This window comes from Mustela lutreola, chromosome 3 (assembly GCF_030435805.1).
Source record: "Mustela lutreola isolate mMusLut2 chromosome 3, mMusLut2.pri, whole genome shotgun sequence".
Lineage (NCBI taxonomy): Eukaryota > Metazoa > Chordata > Mammalia > Carnivora > Mustelidae > Mustela > Mustela lutreola.
This window is the reverse complement of record NC_081292.1, coordinates 35,450,456-35,472,579: the sequence shown is the minus strand read 5'-3', so window position 1 is coordinate 35,472,579 and position 22,124 is coordinate 35,450,456. Positions and strand designations below refer to the sequence as shown.

Below are 22,124 nucleotides of genomic sequence, written 5' to 3'. Positions count from 1 at the left end.
GATATATGAAAATTTTGATCATGGCTCTCTTCTAAGTACTTTATTCTCCAGTTTCCAGACATCTTACCACTTCTTATCTACAGAAAGGCCAGACCTGAAAGCATACCTCTAGACATGTCCCCTCACATTGGTATCGGCTTGCATTAGTCTATATTTTTTGTACAGAGTGTTTCCACCTAATACAAATATAAATTTTCTCCAACTTGACCACCAAGAATTTAATATTAGTTCAGGTGACACCAGCTGCTGCAACCAAATTTCAGTGGTTTAATCTAATAGTTTATTTCTCCCTCACAAAGATAAAAGGATTCTGATTGGTTATGATTCATCATTCAGGATCTTTCCCTCTCATGACTCCACCAACTTCAACATCTGGCTTCCAAAACTACCATGAAAACAAAAAGGACATGGAGACTCTAGTAAAAGGTGTCGCTATGGGTCACGTCTAGTTGACATCACTCCTGCTGCCATTCCACTGACCATAACCCAGGGATACACCATACCTGACTAAAAACACATACCTGAGAAATATAGATAGCTGTGTGATCAGGAGAAAGAAGACAGAAGCTTGGTGAGCAGCCAATCTCTGTCACAAATACCATATGAAAACATCAAAACACTTGTCTAAATCTCTTGACATTAATAAAAATCCAAATTATTCATAAGGACAGTCAAGGACTCGGCTAACTTTGAAAGAAGAAAAGGAGAGTCCTACAAGAAAAAGAATGGGAACCTATTTTTAAAATTTCATAAAAACAGAAAATATTTTGACATGAACAAGAATGCTTCCAAAGGTTTCCTAAAGAGTATATTAGTAAAATTCATTTCCTCTACAGCATAATAAAAGAACAACAGTAGGTCAAAAGTAAAAACATTTGTTTTCTAAAAAGATTTTCAGTTGCCTGATCTGTAAAGAATAGTAATAGTGTGCTTTATTCTCACATCATTAATACTTATTATTTAATAAAATGAAAAACATCATAAAGGATAGATCTGACTATGTGAAAATTAAAGCTTCTGTATGTCAATAAACAGTGTAAAATTGAGAAAATATTTGAAATGATTGTGACAACGAGACAATATCTCTGGGATATAAAGAACTCTTGCAAATAATGAAATAATGAAAAATAAATTCTCTGATGGAAGAAATGAAGAGTAAGATTAGACAATTCACAAAATATAAATTATCAGTATAGTAAAATAGTTTGACAGTAGCAATCAAAATTAAAAGGGGGAAGTTTTTCCTCATATTTTACAAATCAACTTAGTAAACCATTTTTTAAAGGTTAGTAAACATGCTGACAAGAATGCTAAACCGGGGTGCCTGCATAGCTCAGTCGGTTAAGTGTCTCCCTTTGGCTCAGATCGTGATCTTGGGGAACTGGGGTGAGCCCTTCAGGGGACTCCCTGCTTAGCAGGGAGTCTACTTCTCTCTCTCCCATGCCCACCCCCATTCCTGCTCTCTCTCTTTCCCTGTCTCTCATATAAATGAATAAAATCTTTAAAACAAAACAAAACAATGTGCTAAACCATTCTCATTTAGAACTGACTGACATAAGTATGAAGAGGCTTAAAATTGCTTTCTGATCCAGACATTTCAGATTTGGGAGCCTACCTTAAAGAATAATCAGAGATGGTCACAGAAATTCCCAAGTAAGGATGTTCATCATAGCATTATTTTTAATGGTGAAATGAAGTTAGCCAGTGTTTCTAAAATTTGGTTAAATAAATTATGGCACATTTGTACAAGAGAATGCAACACACCCACTTAAAGTCACACTTTTGAAAAATATTTAAAAACCCTAAATACTGTGACATGGGAAAGCAAATTAGGAAACAAAATAATATATACTACATGATCCTAATTTTATAGAACATATGTGTTCAGTAGTATACAATAACATTTCTATGATAAGAAGCAGCTGGAACACTTGATAAAGAGAGCTAGAGCTTGGTAAACTAAATCCTAATTATTTCTACTTCTTATTTATCTGTTGGTGATCACGAAGTGCTTACTTATGGTATGAACTTAAAATTTTTAAGCTTTGCCATGGATCCACGCACAGTGTTATATACCACAATAGAGACTACTGGAGAACTGTGCTGAATTCCCATTTCTCCAAGGGGAGAGCAAACAGGGTTAAGAAATTCAAAGACATTTATTTGGAAACACCACAGTGCTTCCTCCGTACCTTCTGAGGTGAAAACAATACAAATACAGGCCAGCTTCCTCTTTTGGAGAGGTCCATCTTCTTGAAGAACCCCTGCCTGTGTGGGGTGACAATCCTAAGAACCACTCTTCAAACCAAGCAGTCAGATGTGATTACTATCTCTTTGCCAAGGAGGAGGTCAAAATTTGGATCGGCTCTTTGAAGTGCCCCATTCATCGCTACTGTGGACAGCCCACAGTGATGCTAAAAGCCCACTCACTCCAGTCCGGGCCTGCCAACTGGTGGGTGGTCCAGAACCAGATTTATCAGTGCCAGCAAGGCCCACTCCACAGCCGGGTAAGACAACTGGGGGTGAGGATCCGCTCCCACCCTCACTCTCTTGGATACTCCACTCCAAAACAGAACTGGGGTCCCAGCATTAGAGCTGCTTGTGGGTACATCGCTTACAATTTACACACACAAATGCACACAGGCACACACACAGATATTTTCCGGTCAGACCCCTCTGCCAAGGCAGGTTATTCAGAGGGGTTTTAACATCAGAACCTCCTTTCTAGTATCTCCAACTTAGTATGGAATCCACATCACTAGCCAAGAGAAAGGGTTAGATCCTCAAAGGGAAATACAATATGGAAGGTTGCCCCTTAAGAGGCCTTATGCAAATCTGTCCAGCACTCTGCCCAGGAAACTTTCTGTTCTGCATAATAATGAGTTTTGGAGAACTTAAAACTACATCTATCCATCCACAGAGCTCCAAGCCAGTTTTCTCCAAGCCCCAAACTCTCCTGTTATATTCAAGGAGTAGTGGGTCTGTATTTGCTTTATTATCTACTAAAGCCCCCCACCCATGATGTGGGACTTCCCAGAATAAAGTCAGTTTGCTCCCAGACAAGGAAATCACAAAAGCTGGAAGGAGAAATAGTTAATAACCTCAAATGGCAGTTTGACCTGCTTAAAAGGAAAAAAATACATAGACTTAAGTTCCACTTCACCAGGCCCCCTGTATCTCACAACAACCTTTCTGGATCCAACAAGGAGATCAATACATAATTTTTGTGGCTAATAGATTTTTTTTTCCCCTGCTGTAGTTTTAGCCATCTAGGACTAAGTTATGGTAAACAAAGGTCAACTCTTGGAAGTCAGTAATGGAGACCATCGAACTGCCTGGAGTGCTTCGCTGTTGAAGCTCAATCTTTTCATCTGTCATATGAGTCATAATGCCACCTGGCTCTCAGGGTGCCATGAAGAGCGTGTGATGTAATTGACGCATGTGTGTGGGACACATGATAGTACACATGCACAATAATCTGGCACAAAGAAAGTGCTCAGAGTTTCCTTCCCAACTCCCACCCCCAACCTCTCCACACTCTCCTCATGTACAACAAAGAAAAACAAAACTAAAACACAAAATGCTAGTCCAAATGGCATGCATGTGCTTTCTATATTGTGCTCTTCAAACCCCATCAGTGATGTTCTGCCTCCAAATAAAATCTCAGCAAAACCCCAAAATTTCAACAGAACCGATGAGCCTGTTCCTGAAGCAGCTTGCTTAAAGCTCCATGGCCTCAAGTGAAAAACACCTGCTAGCAAAATGCAGTGTAAGCATCCCTGCAGACCCCAGGCTGTTCTGGAATACAGTGTAGGATACTCTGGGGTGGGATTCTCCTAGGTTCACAAGAGGAAAAAAAAAGCAGGTGGGAGCTTCCATTGGCTCAGTCATTTAAACCACCTTGGAATCTGGCAAGTCGGTGTTCTCTGCATGTGAGGAAAGCACCCAGGGCAAAGCTGAACACCACCTGTCTCCCTTAGATCTGGTGACATGCAGAACCATTTGTTCCTTGCTGTTCTCAGCACACAGCTAGAGATATTTTTAATTAAAAAAAAATAATATGGTGCCATCCAAATGATGTCTTCATTTTTATCTAAATCAAGCTCAGCAGGCCTATTCTCACATGAAGGGGAGAAAGCCCCCATCTGTGTTAGCTGGCGGATACAGGGCTCAGCGTGGACAGTGAAACCTGCGCGGTTTCTCCTACTGGAGATTGCGTCCTCCTGGTTCTGAGCAGCCTCAGTCAAATTCCCCCACACTTAGCTGTGGTGATGACACGATGATAGCTACCATAAACTCGCTTCCCAAAGCCCTTCAACACTTCTTGCATTTGACTGAGAGCTATAGGTTGGTGGAAGGTATTAATTACACTAATTATCATCTCTTTGAACGTAGTCCTAAGTAGAACCCAGGTATCCTGACTCCTGGCTGGGCCCACTACCCACGACAGCCCAGGACCACTTCCACCTGGCAAAAGCAAACAAACAAACACCCCTTGTTTTAAGATAAATCAAAGGACTTTTTAATTTCTTCCGATGTGAAGCTTCACCCTCGATAACTACCACCAGTTAATGGATAATATTTCGTTACATTTTCTAACCCATCTAGAATTTACCAACCCCTTTCATAAATTAGATTAAATCAGATGAAATGCTGCTATCTGGCATCTTTTAACTTACAAAAACAGCAATTTCATATGATTCAACCTAATACTTTATCACTTTCAACCTTCTGTAGGATAAATAGGTTTAAGCTCTTAGTTTTATTTCAGATCTGGGAAATGTACAAAGCAGAAATAAATCTAATTACATGTGTGTTTATAGATAATAATGCATCAATTATTTGACTTAGCCACTAAAATACAGCTCCTGATATGCTATCAGAATAATGATAGTATGTCAATAATAAGTAAATAAACAAATACAATTATAAACGTTAAGCACCTTGCCTCTAACTTATTTCATATTAGCTTTATTTTTCCAATCAGTTGATCTCCATAGGTAATTTAGCTAACACAAACTGTCTCCAAGCACAAGTCCCTATTTATTTCTGCCTGTACTCGGCAGATACTGAGAATGCAGGTGATAACAGCCTTCTGTATGTCTTTTATTACTTATTCTTTTTTTAAGATTTTATTTATTTATTTGACAGAGAGAGAGAGAGAGATCACAAGTAGGCAGGGAGGCAGGCAGAGAGAGGAGGAAGCAGGCTCTCCATGGAGCAGAGAGCCCGATGCGGGGCTCGATTCCAGGACCCTGGGATCATGACCTTAACCGAAGGCAGAGGCGTTAACCCACTAAGCCACCCAGGCACCCCTTATTACTTATTCTTAACAAGGAAATTATGGAGTTTGGTTCATTTATTTAAACTGCTTCTGTTTACTTCTACTTTTCTTTCCAACCTTTTTTTAGTCACATGGATTCTTTCACTGCATTACTGTATTGCACTGTAATAGTACTGTAATAATGAATTTTTTCCATGCAAACTTCCCATCACCCCTACTGCCTGCCCCCTCCTGGAGGAGAGATTTCTACCATTGAAAGAGACTGAGAATTTTGCAGAGTTGGTGTGGCCCCAACCAGTAAAGCTCTATCTGCCCCCAAATAGTTTTACAAGATAACCATATTTTAGCACCACGTTACTCCATATAGTGGTTAAGTTTCAGGGCTAAAACTTGACATGTGGTGTAACATAAACCCAGTTCTTCATAAGAAGGCATATTACAGAATTCTACTTCTGCCATTGTTGTATTAGGCTTATGCTTTTATTTTTTGCTTTTAAAATTTTTAAAAAAATTTTTTTTAATAAACATATAATGTATTTTTAGCCCCAGGGGTACAGGTCTGTGAATCGTCAGGTTTACACACTTCACAGCACTCACCATATCACATACCCTCCCTAGTGTCCATAACCCCACCCCCCTCTTCCGTAATCCCCCGACCCCCAGCAACCCTCAGTTTGTTTTGTGACATTAAGAGTCTCTGATGGTTTGTCTCCCTCCCAATCCCATCTTGTTTCATTTATTCTTTTCCTACCCCCCAACCCCCCCATGGTGCATCTCCACTTCCTCATGTCAGGGAGATCATATGATAGTTGTCTTTCTCTGATTGACTTATTTCGCTAAGCATCATACCCTCTAGTTCCATTCACGTCGTTGCAAATGGCAAGACTTCATTTCTTTTGATGGCTGCATAGTATTCCATTTATTTATATATATGCCACATGTTCTTTATCCATTCATCTGTTGATGGACATGCTTTTTGCTTTTTAATTCAGAAGACATTCATAAATCCTCCATGTGGGATCAACTGTGCCTGTTATCGTGTTAAATTTCTCCCCCTGCTGAGGTCATTGCCCCGAAGGGTTCTAAAGATACAAAGCATAAGGCTTTGGTGTCTATCATGGTCTTTTAACTTCCCCTGTCTTTGCACCATCACCCCTTTCCTGAGAATACAAAGGTTATGTGATGGCCCACGGTGATACTAGACCTACAGTGGGCACCAATCAAAGGCTTGTCTCCATCAAGTTGGATACTTGGATGGCTGAATGAAAGATTAAGACCCCAGACAACTGATCTGGCCTCTTCCCTCTATTCTTCTCCACCTGGCTGCCAACCTAACTCCCATTATGCTCCCCTTCCTCTTCATCTTCTAGGTACCATGTATGAGAAAGCTAGAAATGGTATGAGAAACTATGTAGTTGGGCCAGAAGACAGCCATTCCATTTTCCGTACTTGGGAGAGAGGATCCTTAGGGAAGAGACTCAGATCCAAATAACCTTCCCAAGGTTATTTGATTCCATGAATCAGTGGATTCCTACTGGAATCCTACTGGAATCCACTGATTCATGTGAGGAAGAGGAAGAGGAAAATGCTGCTGAGGACAAAAACCCACGTGCAAAGTAAAACTTTAATTTCTGTAGAGCACTGGCAACAATGAAAACACAAGCCAGGGACCTGAACAGGATCAAGCATTTCCAGGGACAGAGATGGCAAGGCTGATGGAGGGCTGTGTCAGGAGACAGCACAGTGAGAAGAGGCCAGGATTGGAGTCAGGCAGTCCTGGGTTCTAGACTGGAGCCCACTCATGGGCTGTACCAACCATCACACGAAGTTCATTCACCTCAGCTTCCTCATCTACACCTGGGACAAAACTAATCGACTTCAAAATGTCATAGGAATTAAATGAGATTACCAATGTACTGCTCCAGTAATGTGGGGTTAAATATCTGTTCCCTTTTTTTCTCTTCTTTTCCTTGACATGGAATTGAGAATAACATGGATCTGAACCTACTTTGCAACCTGAAAAGAACTTCTGCAGGAACAATGAAATTTGAAAGCTAATGTGAAATCTGCTACTCACTGAATTCATTTTCTTTCCAGAGCATTCAGCGCTAAGCACATTTTTCAAACATCCCCAGTATTTTTCCCCAACCTACTCAGTTTAGAAATATTTCAGTGTTGAGTTTTGGAGGAAAGCACATGTAATTAATACAGAGAAAAAAGTCTTGAAAGAAGAACAAACCCTTTTCTCCATAATGAACATGGACTTCCCAGTACAAGTCAGCAGCCCTGAGCTAGACCACACCGGGAAATATTGTGACCCCAGAACCCCCAAGCACTGTGTAGTGATCGGTGTTAGTGCTAATAATCAGAATCAGTGCTAGCCTCTCAGTCAGTTTGCTTGGTCACTGGCAGAGGGAAGAAACAATTATAACTTCAATAGCAACTGGGTGAGCTATGGCAGAACAAAGAACTCCCAAAGCGCTCCATGAAAGAAATTAGTGATGATAGAGGAGGGAGACAAAATTTAGAGGTGCCCCAGAACAGGAGAGGTTTGAGGAAGAGAGGGGCAGTGATGTGGTGGGGCAGGAGGCCGGGGCCAGCACCTTAACCAGGACTATAAGAAAGAAAATCGGCAGAGAGAGCTTTCTGTTCCAGATATGTGACTAGGGACTTTTAAAATTATTATTAATATTAGACTTTATTTTTTAGAATAATTTTAGATGCATAGGGGTGTCTGGGTGGCTCAGTGGGTTAAAGCCTCTGCCTTTGGCTCAGTTCATGATCTCAGGGTCTTGGTATCGAGCCCCACGTCGGGCTCTCTGCTCAGCGGGGAGCCTGCCCCCCCGCCGCCCCGCCTGCCTCTCTGCCTACTTGTGATCTCTGTCAAATAAATAAATAAAATCTTTTTAAAAAATAGTATAATTTTAGATGCATAAAAATTAAAGATTTATATATATACTGTACCCCACCCCTGTTATTAATATATTAGTATGGTTCATTTGTTACACTGAATTAACCCAGTATTACTCCATTATTATTAACTCAAGCCCATAGTTTATTAAGACTTCCTTAGGTTTTTACTTCATGGCCCTTTTCTGCTCCAGCTAACACTTTACATTGAGTTGTTATGTCTCCTTAAGCTCCTCTTGGCTATGACAGTTTCTTAGACTTTCCTTGTTTTACATGACCTTGACAGTTTTGAGGAATACTGGTCAGATATATTATAAGATGGCCCTCTACTGTGATTTGTCTGATGTTTTGTCATGATTAGACTGGGGTTATGGGATTCAGGGAGGATGATCAAAGAGATGAAAATGTACCACATACTATCAATGTTTTATGACTGTCGATGGTGACCACCTGGCTGAAGTTGTGTTTGTCAGGTTTCTCCACTATAAAGTTATTCTTCACCTACATTTCCATACTGTCCTCCTTGGAAGGAAGTCATCATGTTGTACTTAAGGGATGGGAAGTATTTTCCCCCAGGAGAATTTCTAAGAACAAAACTAATATTTTATCCTAAAATATCTATGTGCGGGGTGCCTGGGTGGCTTAGCCTTTGGCTCAGGTCATGATCCCAGGGTCCTGGGATGGAGCCCTGCATCAGGCTCCTTGCTCAGCAGGGAGCCTGCTTCTCCCCTGCCTGTCATTTCCCCTGCTTGCTCTCTGTTTCTGTCTCTCTCACTCTCTCTCTCTCTGTGTCAAATAAATAAATAAATCTTAAAATAAAATAAATTAATAAATATGTGTTAATAGCCCCCAACTGGTATCTCTGAACACTTAAGAGAATTCTACTGCCCAGAAATGCCAGGTTTGAGAATTGTTTGGGGAAACTAAGGAAAAGGGATAAGAAACTACATGTGGGTCCATACAGAGCAGACAGAGGAGAATAGATGAACTACATGAGCTCAGGAGCAACCAGAAATCAGAGCAAGAGTGGGCCATGAGACCACAAGCCTCCAGGATTTTAGAATACCTGGGATGGAATTCAAGTCCATTTTATGTATATCCAAAAGAACAAGTGACCCCAGGTGACATCTGAGTTGCACATTTATCTGCACTTCAAGTATTTGTTTAATCACTACTAAAACACAGGCACTGCACTGGGTACAAGGAGCTAGGGACACAGTGATGAACCAAAGACTGCTTCTTCTCTAAAGAGCCTTAAGGAAGGGGCACCTGTGTGGCTCAGTGGGTTAAAGCCTCTGCCTTCAGCTCAGGTCATGATCCCAGGGTCCTGGGGTCGAGCCCCACATTGGGTCCTCTGCTCAGTGGGGAGCCGGCTTCTCTTTCTCTTCCTGCCTCTCTGCCTGCTTGTGATCTGTGTCTGTCAAATAAATAAATAAATACCTTAAAAAAAAAAAAAAAAAAAAAAACAGAGCCTTAAGGAAATCTACTAGCTTGATAATCCTCCTGTTCTTGCACTTGCTCAATTCTTCCATTGGCTTATTATCTTCAAAATATGTCAGGTTCACTCAGAAGCAGGTCAAGAAGTGGTGAGGGCAAGAACTTTGGTCCTTCCTGCCCCAATAATTTCTCCCCCATAGCCAATTCAAATATTTTTTAAAAGAGTGTTCTTTGATATAATTCATCACCATTTTATCAATTTTCTGCATCCTATAAATAAAAGCACCTTTGGAAGATTTTTCTTTGGAAAATTTGGAAAATTTTACAGATTTTGATAAACTAAGAAAAACAACGTGTGCTTCCTTTACAAATTAACTTTCAAGACAAGTAAATCCGATCTCACTCCCCACCCCCAGCAATAAGATTACTGCCCCCAATTCTCTACCATGTTGAAATTCTATAGCCACTACATGTGATATTGGAGGCAATATACAATTACGGTTTTCAATACATAAGAAAATGCAAACACAAAAACGATGGGATTGTAAATTGGATTTGTAAATCACATTCAGAAACAGGATTAGAAACTCTGAGCCTGCCTGCTGAACCACAGCCTCTCCATTTTAAAATATTTAATAGCTTAATGCATATACGGACAGCTCAGGCATGTGAGATAACGCAAGGAGATGTACAATGACACTTTCTGCAAATGCTTTGTGTTCAAAACAGCAGCAGGAGATAAAGCAATTAAGGATGTGCTGCCAAGGAGTGACTGCCATTCTGAAAAATCACACATGCATTCAGGACAGAAAGGTTCATGGGCACGCCCCTTTGGCTGTACCACAAAGGACAGGAAGTGGAAAAATAGCACCTCTAGCCATAAGTTAATGCTAATATTTTGAAATAAACAAAATATGCATCTATGTAAGCTACAAATATAGATCCCATACACACTGAATCAATGGAATTGACACACATACACACAGCACCATAAGACATTTGAACAAGAGGAAATCTTGCATCATCTCAAGCCAGGTTTTTTAAATGCTTCTCAAGCTTTCAAATGTAATATTATAAAAATAAATTTACCAAATTAGTTGAGTGGATTGGCCCAGAGACCACCCTCCCAAAGCTCTGAGAGACTCAGATAAATACTGAAAAACCATTTCTTTAATCCAATTTCCTTATTTTATAGGACTATTTGAAAATATGCCAAGATTAAGATAACAGTGTGTGAGCAGCAACCGAAACAAGTCAATCAGAGAAAGACAATTATCATATGATCTCACTGATATGAGGAATTTGAGAAACAAGACAGAGGAGCACAGGAGAAGGGAGGGAAAAATGAAACAAGACAAAACCAGAGAGGGAGACAAACCATAAGAGAGTCTTAATCTCAGGAAACAAACTGAGGGTTGCTAGAGGGGAGGGGGTTGCTGGCTGGGTGATGGACATTGGGGAGGGCATGTGCTATGGTGAGTGCTGTGAATTGTGTAAGACCTATGATTCACAGACTTGTGCCCCTGAAACAAATAATATATTATATGTTAATAAAAAAAATTGTGTGAGCAGCAGTGATGTAGGGGTGTGTGTGTGTGTGTGTGTGTGTGTGTGTGTGTTATTCACAGCCTTAAGCTTATATCTTCATGTTCCAGACGTTTATAATATCTGCTGAAGTTTTTCAAACTCAGGCCTGCATGGGAATCACCTAGATAGCTGACAAAACAGGTTTCTGAACCCTAACCCTGAATATGCTGATTCAAAAGTCAGAGTGTGGTCATGGGTTTGCATTTCTAATCAGCCCCTAAGTACTGCTGGTATTGCTGGTCTGGGACCCTCAGCTCGAGATCTGCATTAAAGGACAGTGTCCAGATATATAGCCTTGCACTACTGGAAAATGAGGGCACCAAAAAAAACCTCCCTTCCAAGCTCTCATGTTCAACACAATGAGGTACTCGCAAATATTTGCTGAACAAATGACCAATAAGTGAGACCTCTAGGATTTCAGGTTAGCAGCCACCACTGAGGAGCTCCATGACATTGAATACAACACTTCTCATCATTGGAAAAGTGTCCAGGTTGACCCTCCAAAGCCCTCCCATGAATATCTTCATTCCATTATGTTTTTCACACTTTCCAGGCTATCTGTGTCCTCTGGCAAGTTTAAGGAAGGAGGCTCAAGCTGTATTTTCTATTATCTTTTACCTTACATCTTCTCTTTGTACCCCACATACACCCTCCGCCTTGCTCCACCATGTTGCAGGCCCTGCACAACTGACCTTTTGGACTAAAACAATGGGTTCCCTTATCCCCTGACTTCTGGTTGGGTTGTACCAATAGAAGGCACTGACAGGAGGTTAGAGGTGGCAGAAGAGTGAGGTTTCCAGACTTCTCCCTACCAAAGTGCACTGAGTGGACTGTGCTCAGTTACCAAAGGGCACAGCCCCCTGTCAGGGGGCTATCTTCTGTCACCTGCCCTCCCTGGGGGGTCTGGTAACCCTCCATCCTCTCCCCTTCAGGACTAGCAGGAGTACAGCTCCCAGCTATAGCTAGCCCTGGGCCACACTGCTCTATCAACGGCTCCTATAAACACTACCCTCACATTAGAAAGCCATCATCTGATTAAATTCTCCTCAACTTACCAGTTCAAGGGCGTCTTCCACTTCCTGCTAGGACCTGACTGGGACACAAGCAGTGTACCAGCTGGGACCCTTGACCGCTGTCACGAGAGACCCTGGCATGGAGACCTACCTCTACCAATGACTTAGTCTCCCTGTGCTAGTCTCCACTTAGTAGAACTACCAACCCCTTCTCTTTCTCATGTAGGGATGAGAAGATAAAATAGTCTATCTGAAATCAGTTCACACTTTCAGAAACTCAAAGGTTCATATCCAACTTAATTGTAGCATTTGACGTATGCCAAGACAAAACAAACATCATGCGTGGGTTCTTTTTAGACTTTATCCAATCGTTTGCAAGTGTTTTGTAAGGAGAGTGATTCTTTCATTAGCAGGATGCCTGTCATTCAATAAATGTTAGCTATCAGTCAACAATGTAAACTGAGCTCTACAATGTGCCAGGCACTGGGTCAGGCCCGGTGTCCATGAAGGCAAACAGAACGGTCTCCTCTCCTGCCCTCATGGAGATGACAGTCTGGCAAAAGAGGGAGATATTAAAAAACAAATTACAGAATTTATTCTTAGATTACTATTCTGATAAATACTGTGATAAATGCTGTATAGGATCATTGCTAAGAGGACATCAGGCAAAAGGGGTAAGATGGGAAGGAGGCTGCAGGGAGGCTAGCCTACACTTGCAAAAGAAACAGCTCGTTTCGGAGGACATACTTCGGACATACTTCGTCTCACAGTGGTCTTTTCCAAAGCTTCTTTTAATGGAAATTTAAGTTTAAAGAAGAAAGACATAAGGAATGCAAGTTCTTTGAAAAGGATGGGGCAGGGAATTCAAAGAGGGAGAGAAGGAGAAACAACTGTCCAGCATGAAACATTATTCAGCAAAGGTTATGGTGAAAAAAAAGGACAAATATTGTGATTGTTACACGTGTTTTCGCACCCAGAGAACAAGTCTATTTTCTATTTTTGTCCTAAACTATTTCTATTCCATATTCACACTCTACTATGTTTAGATACCTCTGCTGAAAAAGTCAAAGTATTCTAAGAGAATGGGGAGACTTTTTACTTTCCTTTAGTACGTTTTGTTGGAATTGTCATTAAGTTTCTCCAAGAGTCATTCTAAGTGCTCAAATTACTTAAAAGGCACTAAAAAAAAAAAAAAAAAAAAAAAAAAAGAACCAGTTGGCAAATGAGCTGAATTTTTTAAACAACAAGCTTGGCGTCAATGAGGGGATCTCAACATGGCCCTTTGGACACTGACCTGCTCTACACCTATTTCAGACAGACACCAAACTGAAGGCCATATGCATGTGAACACTCACAGGCAACGCCACTGTCCTTCCAGGTCAATCTTCCCTGCCCTAAGCGTGTCTGAGTCTTCTCCTGTCAGGCTGTCTGCGCCCCCACCCATCCCCCGCCCCCTGCCCTGCCCCGGCCAGCTCCAGTGCACACAGGTACAGGCCTTCCCATTTCCTAGATGACACATGGCGGTCCTCTCACACTATGATACCCACACTGCAATCTAGTCAGCCCTGGGCCATACGACATATTACTGATTTTCATGCAATTTACAGAAGGTCATGGTACTTAAGATGGTGTTCAATTATTTAAAAATAAGGCTAAAAAAGCTAGAGGCAAGTCATGGTAAATAGAGCAGGAAATGAGAAAGCCCAGGAGCTTTATCTTCTTTCTTCCTTCTCTCCCTGCTCTGGAGCTTGTTCTCAGCAAGCCCCTTGTGTTCCCTCAGTAGCTTTTTTGTCAAGAAGACGTGGGGCCCATGTACACAGCGACCAGAGGCCCAGGCAAATCCTTGGCCCCCTCCCCAGAGAAATGCATACGCATGCGTGTCAGACTGCACCGGCTAATTGTTGGAGCTCAGAAAATACGGTCACTGTACTCATATGTAACTACGTTTACCTCTTTTTCTCTTTTGTGAATTTAGATCCTATTATCATAACCATTTCCAAATGGTTCCTCCAGGCTCCCAGCCATTATCACCATCCTCATTCTCATTTGCAACAGTTATTAAGACTTGGGTCCTGCCCTAAGTGCTTTATATCAATTGTATTTCATCTTCTCATGAATTCCTTAAGGTGAATATTAGTGTTTTCCGTGTTCACCAATGAGGAAGCTAAAGCGTTACAGGTTAAGTTGCTTGTCCAAGGTCACCTAATAAGTGGAAGACCTGGGATGTCAGTCCATGTCTGTTTAATTACACTCACCTATCTCCACATTGTAATGATATTTGTTAAACCAGAACTTAACCCTCTAACTGAAGCATGTACTGTGGGCTGGTGTTCACGGGGTAGGGCGTTGTTTTTACGGTAGTCTCTGCTAAACATTCTTGACTGTAAGTTTGGAGAGGGCAGGTATCCTGTTTATCATACTTACCATGGTATTCCCAGAACCTTAGCTCACGGGACTTTGTACACAGAATGTGTTCAGCAAATGCCTGCTGAAGAAAAGGAGAGAGAGAAGACGGGAAGAAGGAGGGAGGAGGTACATTCAGAAGAAGGCAGGCAGGCAAGTAAGCTTTCAAAATGAAAAAGTATATTTCATAAAGAAGCATAGAGAAACGTGTAACTCTCGGAAGCTCAACTCTTGGATGTAAAGTCTGTGGCCCCTTAAGAAATAAGAACGCATTTTTATATTGTACAGGGAGAGAAAGGAGTAATGAACAAGACTAGGAACAAAATATTTGCCTTGGCCAGCTCTCTTTCCAGGTAGTAAATATGGCATTCAGATCAATCTGTTCAGATCACACAGAAATGGGCAAAACCTCAGGGAAGTATAAGGAAGCAGGCAGAAGGTCCCAGGAGCCGGGGTACACAATGACCACTGGTGGAGGGACACTGGGAGCAACCCTAAGGGACTGGGAAGTAACCAGGGAAGTATCTTTCAGATAGCACTTGTTCTCAAAATTTTTCTCTTTTGGCTAAAACCAAACAATATTCGGAAGGCCACCCGCACTCCCAAGTACGGAGAAGAAGGCATCTGACACCAAGAACAATGTAAGCGACATTCAGTGCACAGATACTTCCTGCAAGTCTACCATGTACGGATGCCAGGGATGGACGGAAGGATAAAGACAGTGTTTCTACTCCTCTGCAGCTTACAACACATCCGCAAATCGACATGAGAAATACCAGGAAGTGATGAGTCTGTGCAGAGAATTAAAATAGCTCTTCCAGAGCCTACAGCAAATCAACAACTAAACGTGAGCAATATCGGAATGGGAGAAGAGCTCTGCAAGAAACCACGCTACTGACTTTAAAATAACAAACTTAAAACCGGGAAGTCACTCTGAGTTTCCTTAGTAAAGCCAAAAGCTACAATCTACACTTCTTCCCTGAATGTAGAGACAGACTCCTCCTTCCAGAATGCTGCAATAAGCGTACTGAATTGGACGGCAGCAGCTCAAATCAATGTGAGACAGAGCAAGATGAGCAAACAGGAAGGAGTGAATGGAACTCAGTCTATCTCAGCGTTGAGGATAGACTCTGCGGGCCCTGGCCAGCTCTCTTTCCAGGAACTAACCTATTTTCCCAGCCAGTCTAAATGTCACGGAAGACCCTGCTAGCTTCAAGGGGTGGTGAAAATCAGAAACTCAGCCAACAAAGCCTTTGCATTACATCAGAGCCTGAGGGCCCACAGGAGCTCACACTGAGCACAGGGGTGGTAGAGGCACAGCTTTCATCAAAAACTTGGCAGCTATGAGGAGCAAGACACAGCACTGTGCTGAGGCCAGAGCAGTAGGAGTGTCAGTCTGAGGGTTCCTGGGAGCCCCACACAGAGGCCGGGAAAACAAAAGGGCAGAACCTAGAACACTCAGGCAGTAGCCTTGCTCCCTCACCAAAGGAAAAATACCACAATCCCAAATCCCCAGCTCCCTCTCCCTCCCTCCGCCACAAGAACCTTGCCCTGCATTAGCCAAATCCGCTCCCAGGGAAGTGCCAGTGGGGACACATGAGAAGCTGCATCACAGTTACCCTGCGTCTTCTGGCTTGGATGGCATTTTACAGAACCAGGGACATCGCGCTTGATTTTTTTTGCTCCCCAATTATGTCACAGTGCCAGGTAATGAGAAGTCTGGGGGCATTCTGTGGGAACAGGAGAGCCACTGAAGGTTTTCAACAGTGGAGAGACCAGCTCCGGGCTCTGCAGGAGAGAGATGGATTGGCAAAGGCAGGGTGTTGAGATACAAGAGAAAAGTGACCAGGATGGCAACTTCAGGAAGTAACGAAAAATGAGGAACAGCTGAAAGCCCTGGGAACAAGAAGACTGAGGGGACACAACACAGTCCCCTTCAAATACTTCAAGGGCTCGAATCTGAAGAGGGATTTAAGTTTCCCTGTAAGAACTCAAATGGAAACTAAAGAGTTGGACTGAAGAACGGACATACATTTCACCTGAAGACCAAACAAAAGAACTTTCTGGTGACTAATACGGAGCAAAAATAGAACAGGTTTCCCACAGTGGATGTGACTCAAGGGAGGTATTCAAGAACAGTCCAGATCACGTGACCACGAGCAGCCCTGTCCATTTTAAGCTTTATTATTTCATGATTTTCTCTTATCATGTCCAAGGTCCTTCCAAGCCTATCAAACTCTACCCACCCTAAGTTCCATTTCCAAGTAATCATCTCTCCCTTTTCTGAATAAAGTACTGGTCACCTCACACCACTTGCCTGGGAGATAAGGAGGAGCAACCTTGTGAACATTGTTTCCATCACAGTTACTTATTTCTTGCATATCAGTAACCTCTGTAGTCAGACGATAGTCACTTGAAGGCAATAACCTCACCTTATATTTCTAGAACCGGCCCTGCGCCTTGCACATAGTAAATGCCCAAGACTCCTCAGGGCCTGCTCTGTAAAACTGTGGAACTCAGTATACATTTCTTGTGTGCATCCATTCAAAAAACCCTGTGGGCCCTTTCAGACGTCTGATCCTGATTATTTTATTTCCTGATTAGACTCAGTTATATTTTAGTTTTATTGAGCTAAATTTTTCTTCCAACTAAAATAGTATTCTTCCACAGCATATTTTTAGAGAAGGGAAAAAAAGATTGACGCTTTTAATTAAAAACATTTCTAACCTTTTTTTCCATCACAAAATAAAAGGAATGTTTCAGCAGCAGAAAATGTCATCCAGAAAACCAGCCACTTATGAAAGGATTAATTTTTCTCATGGTTGAATTAAACAAGTGCAATTAACACTACTGATTTATTCTCCCACACAGAGGCTGCCTTTGTGAATATTTAAATTCAAGGCCAATAACAAATTAAGGTGACTTTCAAATTGAATGACCATAATGACATTTTTAGCCCTTTTGTGTCCTCACATGGTTGTATTTGGTGAATGTGGGTCCTCCAAGGACTCTAACCCATTTATGTGAACCTTTCTTTTTCCAAACACATCCTTCAATGTATACTCCCACTATTGGAGGATAGTCCACCACCTTATTTTTTTGGATAAGGAACCAGCTTCATTTCAAAGCCTAAAAAGCTAAAACTGCTTTAAGATACTGCTTTTGCACAGTCACCATGAACTCACCATATACCAAGTCCTTTTGCTCCTATGGGATTAAGGCAAATTGAATGGGAAACACCACAGACCCACTTCATGTGTTGTAAACCACTGTGTGTATAGTCAGGTTTCTTATAAAAGGTTATAGTCTTGAAAATCCCTATAATTTCTTTATACATAAAAAATTCCACATACCATTTCCATGTGGTGTATTTTCTAACTAGCATATGTTGGAAACTGTAATGGGCTCAGTAGACATACACTCTTCCTTCTATCTTGCCTGACCCTACTGGGCAAGCAGCATAACGACACTTCCATTTTTAAAGAAGAAACAAACCATGGTGTAAAGAGTTCTAAACCCCCAAAATATCCATATTTCACCAGACAAATACACTTCTGAGATAGAGGCTGGACACCTCTTAGAGCTTGTTCTCCTCTTTGAGCACACTGACCACAGAGGTTCACCTGACTCTGGGGTCCTGTCTCCCTGCACCAGGAAGCGAGGCATGCTGCATTCTAATTGATGGGCAAGTTTCTTCCTCATCCCCATTCCTGGCCTTCTCGGAGGATCTGCCAAAGGTTTATTTCCCAGTATGGAACCAGTGTCTCCTTTTCTTTAGGAAAAGTTAGTTCCAACTACCTCCGCTGTCTACCCTCAGAACTCCACCTTCATACCAAGGCCTGAAGAAAGCCAGAAATAGGAAGACTCGAACTCCCTCTGTCCCCCAGCTAATGAATTTGGGGGGAAGTGCAGGGCCTGGAGGGGCAGGGGGATGGGCATTGAGGAGAGGGTAGATTGTAAGCAATCTGAATTTTCACCCATATCCTATTCAAGAGAAGCTTATGTTAAATTCATCATGCAACTAGGCCTACCCAATAAGTTTGTCTTTGGGAAAGAATAACTAACAAACCAAAACCATGGGGTTGGGTTTATCTGTTGTGGATATTTTCCACTGGCCCCTTCAAATCTGCTATCTATTCTTCTCCACTCTGCCCTGTACCCTAGAAGGTTGAATTTTATGGAATGTAGCAATGGGCTCCTTGCCTTCTCTTTTGAGTTTTGCCTGGGGTCTACTAACAGAAGGCCCTGGCAGATGATGAGTAGGAAAGAAAAGAGAAGTTGAAGGGTTTACTCCTACAGCCTTCTTCCTGATGGCTGGATGTGTTCCTCTGCCAAAAGCATAGCCCCTGCCAGTGGCCTCTCCCACATCTAAGCCTGGTTCCCTTCCTATGCTCCTTCTAGCCAAAGGGTAATAATGGCTCCCCAGGGTGCTTTCTTAGTTCTTTGCTGGTTTCCCCTAAGCACGCCTACACTTTTATAAATAGGTTTTTCCTTAAACTGTCACAACTACCCTACTTGAGTGTGCCATCTATTTCCTGCCTGGACTCTGTAACATCACTTTCAAGCCAACACTGCCTTCTGAGGTTTCTACAAACCATGAGCACCAAAGGAACAGGTGAGAGGAAAGAAATCAAGTGGTTATACATTGTTTATAAAAATGACTCATTTCTTGGATAAAGAAGACCTGTGCATAGTACTTTACCAGTAGTACATGATTTTTAGATAAAATTTTACTAATGTGGTTGGTTTCACAAACCCAACAAGAAATAAACACAATTTGATGATAAAAAAAAAAAAAAAAAATGACTCATTTCTTATTCTTTGGACAGTTCTCTGTTTCTAGTTATTTAACATTTCTAAAGATTGTAATGCCAAAAAAACCTCTGCACAATTAAAACATCATATACCACAATTTTAAGCTCTGCATCCATTAAACCAAGTTTCTGCTCCTAAGACTAATGATAGAGATGGAGCTCTCTGCCAGCATATGGTTTCGTGACACAGTCTTAATAAATATCAGCATACAGCATATATCATTTTGACAGCCAATAGCATTATTTAGAGAAGAAATGGTCAAAGCCTTTAAGAATAAAAACCTGCTCTACAGGACAGCTGACTAAATGTTGAAGCTCTTAAGGGAAAGGAGTTTGGAATTTAATATGGAAATTGTTCAGCTATTACTAAATGACTCAAAAACAACTCTCAGAAACCTGGGAGATGGACAAGTACTAAAGCATGTTCTTTCCATCAGTGGAAAGGGCTTGAAGGACTCTCTAAACAACATCTGCTCTCCCCCATATTTGAAACTAAAGACAAGCCAAAAGCTATCAAGTATAACTTCAGCCATGCAGAACCGATCTAAAGAAAACAGAGCAGAGTAAGATTCTCTTGATTAACTTTCCTTTAAGAGCAAGGTTAAAGAGTGCTGATAAACAAGCACTTGACTTTCAAATCACAGAAAATGGCATTTTACGACTGACTCTGTGACTCTCCAAGACTAGTCCACTGAGGGGGTTCCCACCAACAGCTCAGATCACATCTCTGTGATGCGGTTTCTCATCTCTGCTGAGAACTCAGGTGTCCCACATTCTTTGGGACTGAAAGACCTCAAATGGACACCAGTCACGGATTAGAACAAATACTGTAAAAATGTCCATACTACCCAAAGCAAGCTATACATTTAATGCAATCCCTATCAAAATACCAACAGCATTTCTCACAGAACTAGAATAGACAATCCTAAAATTTGTATGGAACCAAAAAAGATCCTGAACAACCAAAGCAATCTTGAAAAAGAAAAATAAAGCTGGCGATATGACCATTCCAGATTTCAAGTTACGCAACAAAGCTGCAGAAATCAAAACAGTATAGTACTGACACAAAAATAGACACACAGATCAACAGAAAAGGAAAGAAAGCCCAAAAATACCCCCACAATTATATGGTCAATTAATTTTCAATGAAGGAGGCAAGAATATGCAATGGGAAAAAGACAGTCTTTTCAACAAATGGTGTTGGGAAAACTGGACAGCTACATGCTAAAGAATGAAATTAGACCATTTTCTTATACCACACACAAAAATAAGCCAAAAATGCATTAAGGACCTGCATGTGAGACTTGAAACCATAAAAATCTTAGAAGAGAACACAGGTAGTAAAGTCTCTGACATTGACTATAACAACATTTTTCTAGATATGCCTCCTGAGGCAAGGGAAACAAAAGTAAAAATAAACTATTGGGACTACATCAAAATAAAAAGCTTCTGCACAGTGAAGAAAGCAATCAACAAAATTAAAATGCAACTTAGAGAATGGGAGAAGATATTTACAAATGACATATCTAATAAAGGGTAGGTATTCAAAATATATATAAAATGTATACAATTCAACACCCCAAAACCAAATAATCCAATTAAAAATGGGCAGAAATCATGAACAGATATTTCCCCAAAGGAGAAAACTGCTCGATATCACTCATCATCAGGGAAATACAAATCAAAACTACAATGAGATACCACCTCACACCTGTCAGAATAGCTAAAATCACAACACAAGAAAGAAGTGTTGGCAAGACTGTGGGGAAAAAAAGGAACTCTCATGTACTGTTGGTGGGAATGCAAACTAGTGGAAAACATTTCCACTGTGGAAAACAGTACAGAGGTACTTTAAAAAATTAGAGATAGAACCCCCTATGATCCAGTAGCCCCATCACTGAACATGAAAACACTAATTTGAAAGGATATATGCATCTCTATGTTTATTGCAGCATTATTTACAATAGACAAATTACAAAGCAGGCCAGGTGTCCATTGAGAGATGAATGGATAAATACACACACACACACACACACACACACACACACACACACACACACCTAGCCATAAAAAAGAATGAAATCTTAACATTTGCAACAACATGGATGGAGCTAGAGAGTATACTGGTAAGTTAAATAAGTCAATCAGAGAAAAACAAATACCATATGATTTCACTCATTGGTGGAATTTAAGAAACCAAACAAATGAAAAAAGTAGGGGTGGAGAAAGGAGAGGCAACCCAAAAAAAAGACTGTTAACTACAGAGAAGGAACAGAGAGTTCCCAGAGGAGAGGTGGGTTGGGGGATAGGTGAAACAGGTGATGGGGATTAAAGAGTATACTTATCATCATGAAGCCATCATGATGCATGGAAGCCAGGCAGCCATGGAGAGACCCACGTGAAGAGGAACCAGGACTCTCCACTCCAAACTTCTGGCTATCCACCCTTCCAACCAAACACCATAGCCAGAACCCACTTGCTAGCTATATGAGTGCATCTTCTTTTTTTTTTTTTTTTTTTAAGATTTTATTTATTTATTTGACAGAGAGAGATCACAAGTAGGCAGAGAGGTAGGCAGAGAGAGAGGAGGAAGCAGGCTCCCTGCTGAGCAGAGAGCCCGATGTGGGACTCGATCCCAGGACCCTGAGATCATGACCTGAGCCGAAGGCAGCGGCT

At 41.4% G+C, this 22,124-nt stretch overlaps 1 protein-coding gene across 2 annotated transcripts in view; it reads right to left on the bottom strand.

Annotated features, from left to right (window-relative positions):
• The window catches only part of NCALD (neurocalcin delta), a 398,244-nt gene that overhangs the window by 220,104 nt on the left and 156,016 nt on the right, over window positions 1-22,124 (bottom strand). The gene's annotated exons all lie outside the window — the stretch shown is intronic.